Source organism: Eschrichtius robustus, chromosome 15 (genome assembly GCF_028021215.1).
Source record: "Eschrichtius robustus isolate mEscRob2 chromosome 15, mEscRob2.pri, whole genome shotgun sequence".
Lineage (NCBI taxonomy): Eukaryota > Metazoa > Chordata > Mammalia > Artiodactyla > Eschrichtiidae > Eschrichtius > Eschrichtius robustus.
The window spans coordinates 7,289,518-7,303,056 of NC_090838.1; the positions used below are offsets into that span (position 1 = coordinate 7,289,518).

The window sequence follows — 13,539 nt, forward strand, 5'->3', positions numbered from 1 at the left end:
ATAAATATAATTTTCCACTTGAACCCACTTTTTAAAAATTTGTTTATTTTTATTTTTTGGTTGCATTGGGTCTTCGTTGCTGTGCACGGGCTTCCCGTTGCGGTGGCTTCTCTTTGTTGTGGAGCACGGGCTCTAGGCGCGCGGGCTTCAGTAGTTGTGGCGCGCGGGCTCTGTAGTTGTGGCTCGCGGGCTCTAGAGCGCTGGCTCAGTAGTTGTGGCACATGGGCTTAGTTGCTCCGCGGCATGTGGGATCCTCCTGGACCAGGGATCGAACCCATGTCCCCTGCATTGGCAGGCGGATTCTTAACCACTGCACGACCAGGGAAGTCGCCTTGAACCCACTTTTTGATTAACTAAACCAACACTGCTCCAGAAAGCTTGGAGAGAGAGTGTTTCTGTGGGATTCGATATATACAAGTGGATGGCCCTTTGTGCAATGACCTCGAAGGTTGACTGTCAATCAAACATTAAAACATTTGTTATATTTTAAATATCTGATTAGATAGCTTTAATTAAAAAAATGGGGGGGCTCATAATAAGTTCTTTGACATAATCTGGGTTCAGGTCCTAAAACGGCTAAACTGGGTAAACTCATAGCACAGGTGGACCAGACCAGAAATAAGAGCGTTTCCACAGAGAGCTGTCGTCTGTTGGTGCTGCGGCCTGGCTGCCCTTCGGCTCAGCTGTTGGCTTGAAGAGAATTGCGTTTCTTCCCTTAAGTTTTCACGAACTGAAAAGAGCTTGAGAAAAGGCCGAGCAGCTCCCCCGGCCCGGGAGGGCAGCTGTTGCTGGCTTCACAGGCTCGAGGCTCCATCTCTGCTTTCCTCGTGCGTATTCCCTGGTACGTCTCCTCCTCCGGCTCAGCCACCTCCTCTTGACTGTCACCGCGAATCACCCCTCGCCTGGGCCCCATTCTTGTACATCCAGCCACCTGCGGGCATCTTGTGGGTGCCACCACAGCTCACCACGACCTTCTCTCCCTTCCCCAGCCCTCCCACTCCAGTGCCCTCCCCTTGCAAATGGTGTCACCTGCCCACACCTGAGCCAGGAGCCTGGGCTTCTCGCCTCTTCTCTCCCCGGCTCCCCTTACCTCCCATCAGGGACAGAGTCCTCTGATCCCCCCTCCGCCCTCTCCTCTGTCTCTCTGCTGTCACGGCTCGAGGACCCACCAACAGTGCCTGCCTTGGAGCCGGGAGACCTGGGTCCCAGTCCCTGCTCTGATGGGCACCGGCTGTGGGACCTCAGGCTGACTGCTTCCCCTCTCCAGGACCCTCAATGTCCCCGTATTTAAGAATGCTTTCATGTCTTCATGCCTTCAGCAAACACCAGTGTGGCGGCATTGTTCTAGGAAATGTCCCCACCTGAGGAAGTTCACACCAGGTGGCGGAGGTGGATGTTAATCAGATAATCACACACCTGGTTAATTGATCACACTTGCATGGGGTGCTATTGACATGTAAAAGGGGGGGACTCTTACCTGCTGGCGGGAGGTTCTGGCAGGTTGCTTGACAAGTGACATTTACGTTGGGACTTGAAGAAGGAGCAGGGGCCAGGCAAGGAGGGGCCTCGGGGGCCAGAGCATTTCAGCAGAGACCATGGTGCATGTGGACAGCCTGAGGCTGAGCGTGGGGCATTGGAGGAACAGGAAGAGGGCGATGAGGGCTCTGCTTTGTCAGAGTGGGGAGATGAGGTTGGTGAGGTCACAGTGGGCATTTAGGCAACACCTTGTGGGCCGTATTCCTAAAACGAGAGGCTTTTAGGGGTTTTACCCAGGGGAGCAATGTGACCTATTCATGATCCAGGAGCTGATTTGTTCCGCAGGGTGGAGTGGACACCAGAACCAGAGAGAGGCTCTTCCTGCATTGGAAGTGCGGAGTCTTAACTGCTGGACTGCCAGGGAAGTCCTGAGAGAAGCTCTTCCTGAAGGCCAAGTGTGAGATGCTGGCAGTGGTCATGGGGATGGAGAGAGGCAGACAGATGCGAGGAATATTCTGGAAGCTGGACCATGGGGACTTGGTGGTGGACTGGATAGAGGAGGTAAGAGAGAGGGATGGATCACAGATGACGGCCATGTTTGGGCATGAGGCTGCAGGTGGAGGTCAATGCCACCTTGAACCAGGAGCAAAAGGAAATGGAGATGCGTGAGTGCATGGGTGGAGACCATGAGTCCTTTCAAATTACAACACATTTGAAACAGAAATGAAAGAGAAGGAGGGCAGTAAATGGAGAGGTGCATGGAATTCTAGAAAGGATTTGTTGTTATCGTTTTATTTTCAGATTGGGGATAGTAGAGGGTGCTTATCCATTACAATTGGGTTTGCTGTGAGCTTGTTATGGACTGAATGCCTGGTCCCCTGAACTTCATATGTTGAAGCCTCAGTCCCTACTGTGATGGTATCTGGGGGGTGGGGGGGAAGGGGTTGGGAGTTGATTAGGTCATGAGGGTGGAGCCCTCAAGAAGGGAATTAGTGCCCTTATAAGAAGAGGAAGAGAGACCCAAGTCCTCTCCCTCTCTCCCCCTTCCTCTCCCTCTCCCTTCTCCTCTCCCACCCTCTCTCCCTCCACCATGTGAGGACACAGCGAGAAGGTGGCCATCTGCAAGCCAGGAAGAGGGCTCTCACCAAGAGCCAAACCTGCTGACATAACGACCTTGGACTTCCCAGCCTCCAGAAGTGTGAGAAACAGATGTCCGTGGTGTAAGCCACCCATGCCGTGGTATTTTGTGATAGCAGCCCGAGCTGACTACTTCTGACACCAACCACAGGGTGTGGTTGTTCTGTCAGGAAAATTTAGAGGTCGGCCATCCAGGGTGGGAGTGACAGAGACACCCTCACGTCTGCCCTCCTGCCGGGAAAGTCTCCTGGGCACTTTCTGTGCCTCATACACACAGCTCAGAATCACCACCACCTTCTGATTCCCTCCTGCCGTTGGATGCAGGAACAGGGGCAGCACGTGCCTTAGCCGCAGGCTCTAGGAATCAGGGCACGGGGCAAAGATTCAAGAGCTGCCTCTTTATTGGGGAAGTGAAAGCCCAGGGCTGTGAGGGTGAGGAAACACCAGAAACGAGATGACCGTTCTTCCCCAAGGGGCAGTAAGGAGACAGCAGTGGCTCCCCAGGTGCCGGGCAGAGCCCAGAGACAAAGGAAGGCGATGCATCTGCAAAGCCCCTCACCTCCCGTTGGTGCAGATCACTCAACAGGGAGCTCCCCTGACTCAGGGTGCATGCTCTGGTCCCTTGGGAAGCTTTAGGGAGAACTTCCTCCCTGAAACCAAATTCCCCCAGCACCCTGATCTCAGACTTCCAGCCCCCAGACCTGTGAGAAATTAATGTCTGTTGTTTAAGTCACCCAGTCTGTGGTATTTTGTTATGGCAACTTGTGATTTTGTGATTCTTAATAAGAAATATATATTTGATCTTCGTCCCCGCCTCCCACTTCCTGCCACAGAGCTCCTAAAACCCTTGGAATTTCCTAAACTTGTGAGAGATAAAGGTATCTTTTGTTATTCACAACAAGCCCCTTTCAACCACTGCTGAGTTTATGTTAATGAAGTGACTTTGGAAAGCCCCCAGGGGAGACCTGAGGGGGGCGGGGCTGGAGAGTGAGTTCAATCCCCAATGGCCAATGGTTTAATCAATCATGAAGCTCCATAAAAATCCCCAAAGTACAGGGTTTGGAGAGTTTCCTAGTGGAGCTTCCAGAGGGTGGCACCTCTGGAAGGGGCAGGGAAGCTCCTCCCCGATGCCCAGCTTGCCCTGGCTGCTCCGGAGTTATATCCTTTGCTGATGAACTGGTAATCTAGTAAGGGAACTGTTTTCCTGAGTTCTGTGAGCCACTCTAGCAAATTAATCAAAGCTGAGGAGGGGTCATGGGAACCTCCAATCTACAGCCAGTTGGCCAGAAGCACAGGCGACAACCTGGACTTGAGATTGGCATCTGAAGAGGGTGGGGAGTAGTCTCATTAGACTGAGCCCTTACCCTGTGGGATCTGTCCCTGTCTTCAGGAGGATAGTGTCAGAATTGAATTGTAGGGCACCCAGTTGGGGTTGTAGAGTTACTTGATGGGAAAACCACTATATGTGGAGTTCAGAACATTCTGTGAGTAGAAAGAACACTGGAGTTTTTCCTTGATGCAGCTAGAGCAGACTAACGGGCCAGGTTTGTGCCCAAAACTATGAGCAACAAGTCGAATTCACCTCTGCTTCCTGCACAGCCGCTGACTGGGTGCCTGGCCCCAAAGCCCACAGCGTAAGCATCCCCAGGAGGGGACGAGTGAGTCCTGGGCTGCAGCCTCCCGCAGCGATGGAGCAACAGGGGAGGAGGGAGCTATCCATGTACAGTGAGGGCAGTGAGGGCTCATGGCCCCCTCTCTCTGTGGGTTCTCATCCTCACACCCTGTGGGGGAGGTCCTCGGGCCCAGATGGCTCTGGCAGAGGAGCTGGGAAAGGTAGGGGAAGACGGGGTGTCATGGCCATGACCTTGAAGCAAACAGAGCCTTGGGCTGCCTCCCAAGGGCTTGCACGTCCAGCTCTCTGCACCACCCTTTCCCCATTTTTTTTTTTTTTTTTTTTTTGGCCATGCTGCATTGCTTACAGCATCTTAGTTCCCCAACCAGGGGTTGAACACGGGCCACGGCAGTGAAAGCTCAGAGTCCTAACCTCTGGACTGCCAGGGAATCCACCCTTTCCCCATTGATTCAGTTATTAAAGGGTGTCACCAAGCATCACCCAGCTCAAAGGCTTCCCATCGTCGGCCCAGCCCTGCTGGCCCCCAGGCCCCCTCTTTGGCTGCCGGTATTCTGGGCATCACGGGGAGGCTTCTGTAAGTACCAGCCTGTGGGGAGGGGTTTGTTCAATGAGGGTTCACTCCATGGCCAGCTGCTGGGCCCCCCGCCCCCAGGTTTGCCCCCCAAGTGGTCTTCCTCAAGGCCCACTCACAGCCCCTCCCAAGCAGCTGCTCATCCTTACCCCTCCAAAATGGACCCTCCCTGGTAGGACCAGCTCCCAGCCTGAGAAGCTGGGGGCATGGCACCCCTTCTCTCCTCTTTCACCCTCACCCTCTTTATTCTGCCACCCCCAAAGTGCTCTCTCTTTTTCTTTCATGTTAGATCCTTTCTGCAAAGGCCAGGCTAGCTTAACTTCCATATACTTCCTGGATGTAAAGGAAAATATTTGCATTTTTCTCCCGGGAGGTGCGTTTAATGCTGGATCCTTCTTAAGCAACAAAGAAAACGAAGAGGAAAAAAATTGTAGTTTCCATTTCAAACCAAGCTGTACGTTTATTTCCTGTCTCACGTCACGCAGACATTTGTTGTCTGGGCCCCCAAAATAAGCCTGGGATGCAGCGGGGACTAAGATGGTTCCTGCCGTCAGCACTCCTTGGGGGGGAGTCCGAGCAAAAGACCCAAGTCACAGAGCAGAGGCAGTGCTGGCTAGAAGGGTGCTCAGGGCCCCAGTGACTGCAGGGCTAGGGTGGCAGCTGGCCCTGCAGAGAAGGGGGGAAGGGTCCCCAGGCACCTCTCCATCACCCAGGTGTTGAGGCACAGAAGCGGGGTGGCAGGAGGGGGCGTGGTTCAGCACTACAGGCAAAAGGGAGAGCCGGGAGGTAGACGATGCCCCGAGGCAGCTCCTTCAGGAAGCCCCAGGGCTCCCATACCTCTGGAGCTCTGAGACACAGGGGGCTGAGTGGAGACTCCCCACCCAATGCTCCAGGCCCTCTGCCATTAGGGTGTGGGGACCTGAGGCCTGGGACCTTTCTCTGTCAGAGGCTGGTGCAGATGCCAGGTTGAGCACAAAGACACACCGTGTCCTCTGGCATATGTTAACTGACCCTAAGCAGCCAGCTGAAAACAGGCGCAGCTCTGAGGGGGCCTGGCACCCTGTGGGTGATGCCTCCCCAGGTTCCATGGGGGGCCGTGCAGCCTCCCGCCCAACCTGCACTCCTGGCAGACACGCCCGCGGCAGCCCCGGGACCCAGGTCCTCCTGGATGAGCATCCTTCCCCACTGTCAGTCTGGGTGTCCTGATTTTTGGAAAATATGACCACCATCCACAGCAGCTTGTACCCCAAGACGTCTGCAGGGAAGCAGATCACCATGTGTGACCTTCAAGACCTGTCCCATCCTAGCTGCGCTAACATCTGGAAGCTTCCATCATACGGAGCACTTCCCACGGGCGGACACATTCACTCCCCTTGACAGCCTGCAGCGAAGCCCAGACAGACAACCTGCCTTCTGAGGCTGGAGACTGGTGTCCCGAGGAATGAGGGAGCCGCCTCGGGGCCCACAGCATGGGCAGAAATGTGTGCTTTTGTCTGAGCTTCAAGCGGGGACCTGTGGTCCATGGCTTTTCCGTCATCACCACTGTGCTTCTCTTGCAAGAAGGAAAACTTGCCGAGCACCTCCCTGGGCTGTCCCGGGGGAACCCTGCAAGGACCTCACAGGGCAGAAAGTGGGGAGCACACAGAGAGTCACCATGTATGCCTCGACTGCCAACATGGAGAGGGGAGCTGCAGGGCCAGACCTCCTGCGGGGCCATTGAGCTGGGAGGAGTTGTCTGCACAGCTAAGAGCAGGAAAGCCTCAGAGGTAAGAAAGGGCGGGGCCTGCAGACAAGGGGCGGGACTCTCAGGGTCACTTTATATTTTTTAAATTTTATTTATTTATTTATTTTGACAAGTGGTATTGCTTTGTCTTTTTTTTTTTCCTTTTTATCATTAACTTGTATCCTAGGCGTTTGCTTATCATTGGGAATGCTACATTTTTTTTTACATCTTTATTGGCGTATAATTGCTTTACAATGGTGTGTTAGTTTCTGCTTTACAACAAAGTGAAGCAGCTATACATATACATATATCCCCATATCTCCTCCCTCTTGCGTCTCCCTCCCACCCTCCTTATCCCACCCCTCTAGGTGGACACAAAGCGCAGGGTCACTTATTTAATTCTTGAATCAGCTTCGGAGGGAGGAACGCTGAGTTCCAATCCCTGCTTCTCAGAGATGAAGAAACCCAGGCTCAGAGAGGTTGTGCGATATGCCCAAGGCTACACAGCTGCAAATGGATTATCAGAAGCCCAAGTCCCAAGGTCTGACCTCTGGTCCGGGGATGGCACCTCAGAAACACCAGCCCCAGGCGCTGGCAGGCACCAAGCTCCCTGCTGGCTGCCCAGCCGGCAGAAGCGGTGGCGCTCTCAGTAGGAAGCCTGTCTCCAGTGCTGAGTCACTCCGGCCCCTGGCTGGTGTGGGCAGGAGGAAGGTGGCTGCCCGGGCTGTGGTGACCGCTTGGCCCTTTGCTCCCCAGGGTTCCCAGCAGCCTGGGTTCACATGGCCTGTCCAGCTGTGGACAAGCCAACCCACCGACCCCTGCAGGGCCTGGCGAGGCCCCAACCCTCTCTTGTCGCTGTGTGTTTACTGGGCTGGGGCTGCCCCATGCCCCTCAGCGTGCTCGCAGATTGGGCCGTGCCGGCAGGGAACCCATCATCGTGAAGCCCCGCCATAGTGCTGTGAGGGAGCAGTACAGGGCCGGAGGGCCTGGGGGAGCTGGCGCTGGGGGCCAGAGGGTGCTCAGGGAGGCCACGTTTGAGCTTTGAGATGAGCCTGAAGGGTGAAAAGTGCGTAATAAGTGGAGAAGGTGAGAAGGGCCTTCCCAGCAGGGGTGGCATGGGCAAGGTTGCCTGTGGGGATGCAGGAGGAATCCCAGGGTGGCCCATGCAGACTGGCCGACTGTCGGGGGAGGCCAGGGAGAGGGGAGGCTGACTTTTGCTGTTAGGGGCCTGCCGACTTGTGGTGGGCCCTGATTTCTCAGCAGTCTCCACTTTGATCAGGTGCTGGGTGGGCTCTTGGGCAGGGAAGGCTGGCCAGGCTGGCCGAGGGGTCCTGCCTCAGGAGCAGCTGGTGGTGAGGATGGCTTGAAGGGCTCAGTGTCTCATGTCTTCACTGAGATCAGAAGATGGAGGTCTTGGGCACAGACCCTGTGGGGAAGGTCCCTACCCTGCATATTCTTACCTAAATGCACATCTCTGACAGGGAGTCCCTTCCGGAGAGCAGGCCTGTCAGGGCCTCACCTGACTTCCGCACAGGCAGGCCTGGCCCTTGCTTGCCTCTGCCCTCGGCCGGGGCTGCAGAGGGCCGGTGAGCTCAGTGCCCTGCTCCCTCTGAGTTGACGGTCTTTTCTGGCAAATCTGGACAGCCTCCCAGGAAGGTGGAGGAGGTGAGAAGAGCCCCTGAAGCAATCCAGCAAATCCCCTCCTCCCAAAGCAATGCCCAGCACCACTGCAGCCTCAACCCTCAAAAGAGAAACAGCAAAGCCAGGTGCTTTACTGTCTGCAAAGAGCTTTCAGCTTCCTTTTCTCGCTGGTGTCCTGGCCACCCTCCACCTGAAGACAGTGATGCTGAGAGCTTCTGCTCTGGGAGGGGGAGGCGCAGTGCGTGTCGGACCAACGGAGGGCTGGGTGGGTCCAGAGACCCAGGTTCTGGAGCTGCCAGAGGCTTAGGGCATGGCCCAGGCCTGCCTTCGCCTCCCTACACCTGTAACTGACACACGGGGGCATTGGTGGGGGGATTATTTCAGACCCTGAACCCCTGGAGCCTCCGTGAGGCTCTAGACCATGCGCCTGAGACGCTGGGGATAATGCTGGGGGGTCTGTTGGCAGCTGGTCTGAACTCCAGAGACAGCGGGCAGAGAAGGAACCATATTCTCCCCAAGTCAGGACAGGATGCTGCCCAGTGAGCCTGGGTTAGCCCATCACCAGGACCAGTTTTAGAACATTTTTATCACCCTGAAAAGAAACCCTTTAGCAGACACCTGCCCATTTCGCTCCAACACAGCCTCCAGCCCTAGGAAACCACGAATCTACCAAGAAAATAAAATGCTTTTACATTGGAGGTTAGATCTTTGCAGATCCTAAACCTGCCTTAACACTGTAGATATGAATGTATGCTGACTTTCTCTTTCTCTTTTTCCTTTTTTTCTGCCATGCCACATGGATGGTGGAACCTTAGTTCCCTGACCAGGGGTTGAACCCGGGCCCTCGGCAGTGAGAGTGCAGAGTCCTAACCACTGGACCACCAGGGAGTTGCCTGTGCTGACATTGACATTTCCTTTCTTTCTTTCTTTCTTTTTTTTTTTTTTTTTTTTGACATTTCCTTTCACTGGAAAAGCCCTAAGACCCCCACCCTCTGCCCCCAGTCAATATTCCATCTTGACGCTCTCCCTTTAAAGTATACAAAGTATTTTTTATTTCAACTACTTTTTCATGGAAATCTTTCTAAGATATTGTGAGAATTGCCCCAACAGTCATTCTCTTCCTGTTCCTTAACAATAGGATCCCAAATTTATTTGGAGCTGCAAAGATCTCATTTAAGGACTACACATTTTCCAGCTTCCTTATTGGAAGGTGTAGCTATATAACAAAGTTCTGGCCAATGAGATGTGAGCAGAAGTGTTGTGTGGCACTTACTTTCTCTTTAGAAAGGAGGGAGATGGCTCTTTTCCCTTTTTTCATCCTTCTGCCTAGAAAAAGTATGTAAGTGTTGGAGCTTTTGCAGCCATTCTGGGCCATGAGGGGACTTTGAGGCTAAAGATGATGCAAGGAGGAAAAACACAAAAATAGAAGACCAAGTCCCAGTCACCTGGACAATTTTAATCCCAGACTTCCTATCTTTGGGCTACTTCCTGTCTCTGGGTTTCTCAACTTTATTGAGTTATAATTTACATAAAATAACTTGCACCCATTTTAAGTGTACAGTTCAATGAGGTTTGATATATGTATATACCCATGCAACCACCATCCCAATCAAGATATAGAATGTCCCCGTTACCCCCAAAAGTTTCCTTGTACCTTTTTGTAGTCAATCCCCACCCCTTTCCTCAAATACGTACTCTATCTCCTTTCTGTCCTGTAGATTAGTTTTGCCCTGGGCTACTTTTATATGAGAAAGAACTAAATGTTTATTTTGCTGAAGCCAGTATTTCTTGGGCCTTTATTATTTGCAGCTGATTCTCATGCAGAATTGAATATAGATATATGACACAGTCTCACATAGAGGCTCCTAAACACATTGTATGTAACATGTTTTTGATAACTTCAGACCAGTGTTAGATATCCTGTGTCTTTGATTGTTCCCTGGGAAACAGATTTGGAGGTGAGATTTTCAGGCAGGAGGTTTATTAGGGAGTGCCCTTGGGGACACACCTCTGCCGTAAGTAAGAGACACAGAATGAGACAGCTACAACAGAGCCTCAGCCATCCTCACAGGGAGCTCTGAGGCTGGGTAGACCTTCAGAGATGTCCTGAGCTGGGTCCCCAAGCTAACAGTTACTGGATGTGGGCTGTCCCTGGGGAGTGGTGAGCCTTAGGCCAGGCAGCTCTTTTCACTCAAGGGAAGTTCCCAGGGAAGGATGAGCCGAGAGCCATTAATAGCCAACACTCCCAGCAGCTGAGGTGTGCATGTCTTGGGTCTGATGGGGAGTCTGGGAGGTGCACCACAGCAGCCATGATACCGCGAGTTCTGGGTGGTATCCTCAGGGCAACTCAGGGGCGTGGGAGCGGCTTGCACTTGCCTGGCAAGATCTTACGTCCCTCTTGGGGCAGATGCCCTGCTCTGTGGGCCCTGAAGCTCTCAGAACAGCAGAGGCCTGATCTTGGGGGCAGGGCCATGAGTTGTCAAAGAAGCTGTCTGCTCTGCTTCTGCTGGACCTTCCGTGCGCTTCTCCTCCTGGATTCCCTCTGGACGGCCCCTCCTACACCCCCTCAACGGGGAGGCTGTGGCATCAGATGCCTTCTCTCACTGTCTCTTAAGCTTCCCCTCATAGGGGCTGTCTTTGCACACCCTGACTTTGGCAGTGCCTCCTCCTGTCCCGGCCCTTCCTTAATTTTGAGCTTTACGGTGACTTTGACCCTGCTCGAAAGACATGAAATTTTAACATCCTTCTGAGCTACTCACATTCTTCTGTTGTGAGAATTGTTTCTAATATCCTGCTTTATTTATTTTTTTTAACATTTTATTTATTTATTTATTTATTTATTTATTTATTTATTTATTTATTTTTGGCTGTGTTGGGTCTTCGTTTCTGTGTGAGGGCTTTCTCTAGTTGTGGCGAGTGGGGGCCACTCTTCATCGCGGTGCGCGGGCCTCTCACTATCGCGGCCTCTCCTGTTGCGGAGCACAGGCTCCGGACGCGCAGGCTCAGTAGTTGTGGCTCACGGGCCCAGTTGCTCTGCGGCATGTGGGATCCTCCCAGACCAGGGCTTGAACCCGTGTCCCCTGCGTTGGCAGGCGGATTCTCAACCACTGCGCCACCAGGGAAGCCCTATCCTGCTTTATTTTACCAACTAAGGCTGAAGCTTCTCTAGAATTCGGTACCTGGGCTTCATAACAACTGTCTCCTCCACGCCAAGGGCCCTTCCCTTGGTTTGAGGGCTGCATTCCAAAAAGTTGAGGTTCCTGGCACTTTGACTTCTAGATTAGCCAGACATTACCATAAATCAGAACTGGAGACTTAACATCAAATAAAATGTGGGTCAAGGGATACTATTCATGTTACTTTTTTTTTTTTTTTTAAATTGGTTTTTTTTTTTTTTAACTTTTGGGTTTTATTTATTTATTTATTTATTTATTTATGGCTGTGTTGGGTCTTCGTTTCTGTGTGAGGACTTTCTCCAGTTGCAGCGAGCGGGGGCCACTCTTCATCGCGGTGCGCAGGCCTCTCACTATCACGGCCTCTCTTGTTGCAGAGCACAGGCTCCAGACACGCAGGCTCAGTAATTGTGGCTCACGGGCCTAGTTGCTCCGCGGCATGTGGGATCTTCCCAGACCAGGGCTCGAACCCGTGTCCCCTGCATTGTTAGGCAGATTCTCAACCACTGCGCCACCAGGGAAGCGCCATGTTACTTTTTAACGAGAACTATTTAAAATACAGGTAAGTACTGGGACTTCCCTGGTGGTCCAGTGGTTAAGACTCCACGCTTCCACTGCAGGGGGCACAGGTTCAGTCCCTGGTTGGGGAACTAAGATCCCGCATGCCACGTGGCGTGGCAAAAAAAAAATAAACAAATAAATAAAATACAGGTAAGTACAGAGAATATCAGACACATATGCAACCACACAGAGTGGCTGTCAGGACATAGTGGCTTCTTTTTTTTTTTTTTTGGCCATGCTGCAAAGCCTGAGGGATCTTAGTTCCCCGACTAAGATCAAACCCATGACTCCTGCAGTGGAAGTGCAGAGCCCTAACCACTGGACCGCCAGAGGATTCCTTTCATATTTTTAGAAATAATGTATGTCAGGTATCAGTGAAGCCCCCTTCCATCACTCCAGTCTTTTTCCCACCCTGCCCTGTTCCAGAACCAATGCTTAACATGAATTAGTGGCATTCTTTTTCAGTCCATTTTGATACTTTTGCTATATTTGTTTATATTTACATAGATATACATTGTATGTTTTAAATAAACCTAAACAGTAACATACCATAGTTTCCATTCCTTGCCTTTTTAAAAAATTCAGTGCTGTTTTTTAGATCTGTCTACGTTAATTCAGATATATCTGGTTAGCTGATTTTAACTGCGGTTTATAGGAGTCCATCATGTGAATATAACGTGATTTATTTACTCATTTGCTGAATGCTGGACATTGAGGCTGCTTTCAATTTTCACTCCTTTGTTGCAGTGATGTTCTTACACCTGGCCTTCTGGCTTCTGCACAGAGGTTTTCTTAGGGCGTATAACCAGAGGGGGTGGCAATTGCTGGATGGAAGGGTATTTGCCTTTCTGCTTTACTAGATGTTGCCAAATTGCCCTCCAAAGCGATTGTCGCAATTTCCCCTCCATGTACTCGAGTCCCCTTACTTACCCACATCCTCTTCACTACTTCGTACTGGTAAGGAGGTAACCCTACCTGTCTCGTGGTTGCTTTATTTTGTCTCAGCTGCTGAGGAGGCTGGACATCTTTCATGCTTATTGGCCACTTGGATTATTTCTTCTGTGCAATTCCTTTTTCACTTTATAAAAGGATTTTGCCCTTCAAGTTTCTTTTAATGTCATGTTCTTGCAATACTAAAAAAAGAAAAAAAAATGTAGCCCCACAGGTCATGTGAAGCTGCAGGGAAAAAATCTTACATAGGAGTGTAGGGCAGGGTCTAGCTCCCACCTTGATGTTATTATCTATATGATTCGGGGCAAATATCTTCCTCTCTGATTTTTAAAAGTTTATTTTTCAAGTGTACAATTCAGTGGTTGTAAGTATATTCACAAGGCTGCACAGCCATCTTCCCTGTCTAATTCCAGAAAGAAACCCCGTGCCCACTAGCAGTCACTCTTCCTCCATTTTCCTCAATTCTCAGACTCTGGCAACCACTAATCTCTATAGATTTGCTTATTCTGGACATTTTGTATAGCTCCTTTCACTCAGCACAATGTTTTCAAGGTTCAATATGCTGTAGCATGTATCAGTACTTCATCTCTCTTTAGGGCTGAATAATATTCCACTATTATGGACAGACCACATTTTTCTTTTTTCTTTTTTTTGGCCGTGCTGCACTGCACGG

General features: G+C 51.5%; 1 non-coding gene across 1 annotated transcript; it reads right to left on the reverse strand.

The window, feature by feature from the left end:
- Positions 1 to 8,996: 8,996 nt before the first annotated feature.
- Positions 8,997 to 9,069, reverse strand: TRNAE-CUC (transfer RNA glutamic acid (anticodon CUC)). Its single transcript has one exon. It is a non-coding gene; the product is annotated as a tRNA-Glu (tRNA).
- Between the last annotated feature and the right edge of the window lie 4,470 nt (positions 9,070 to 13,539).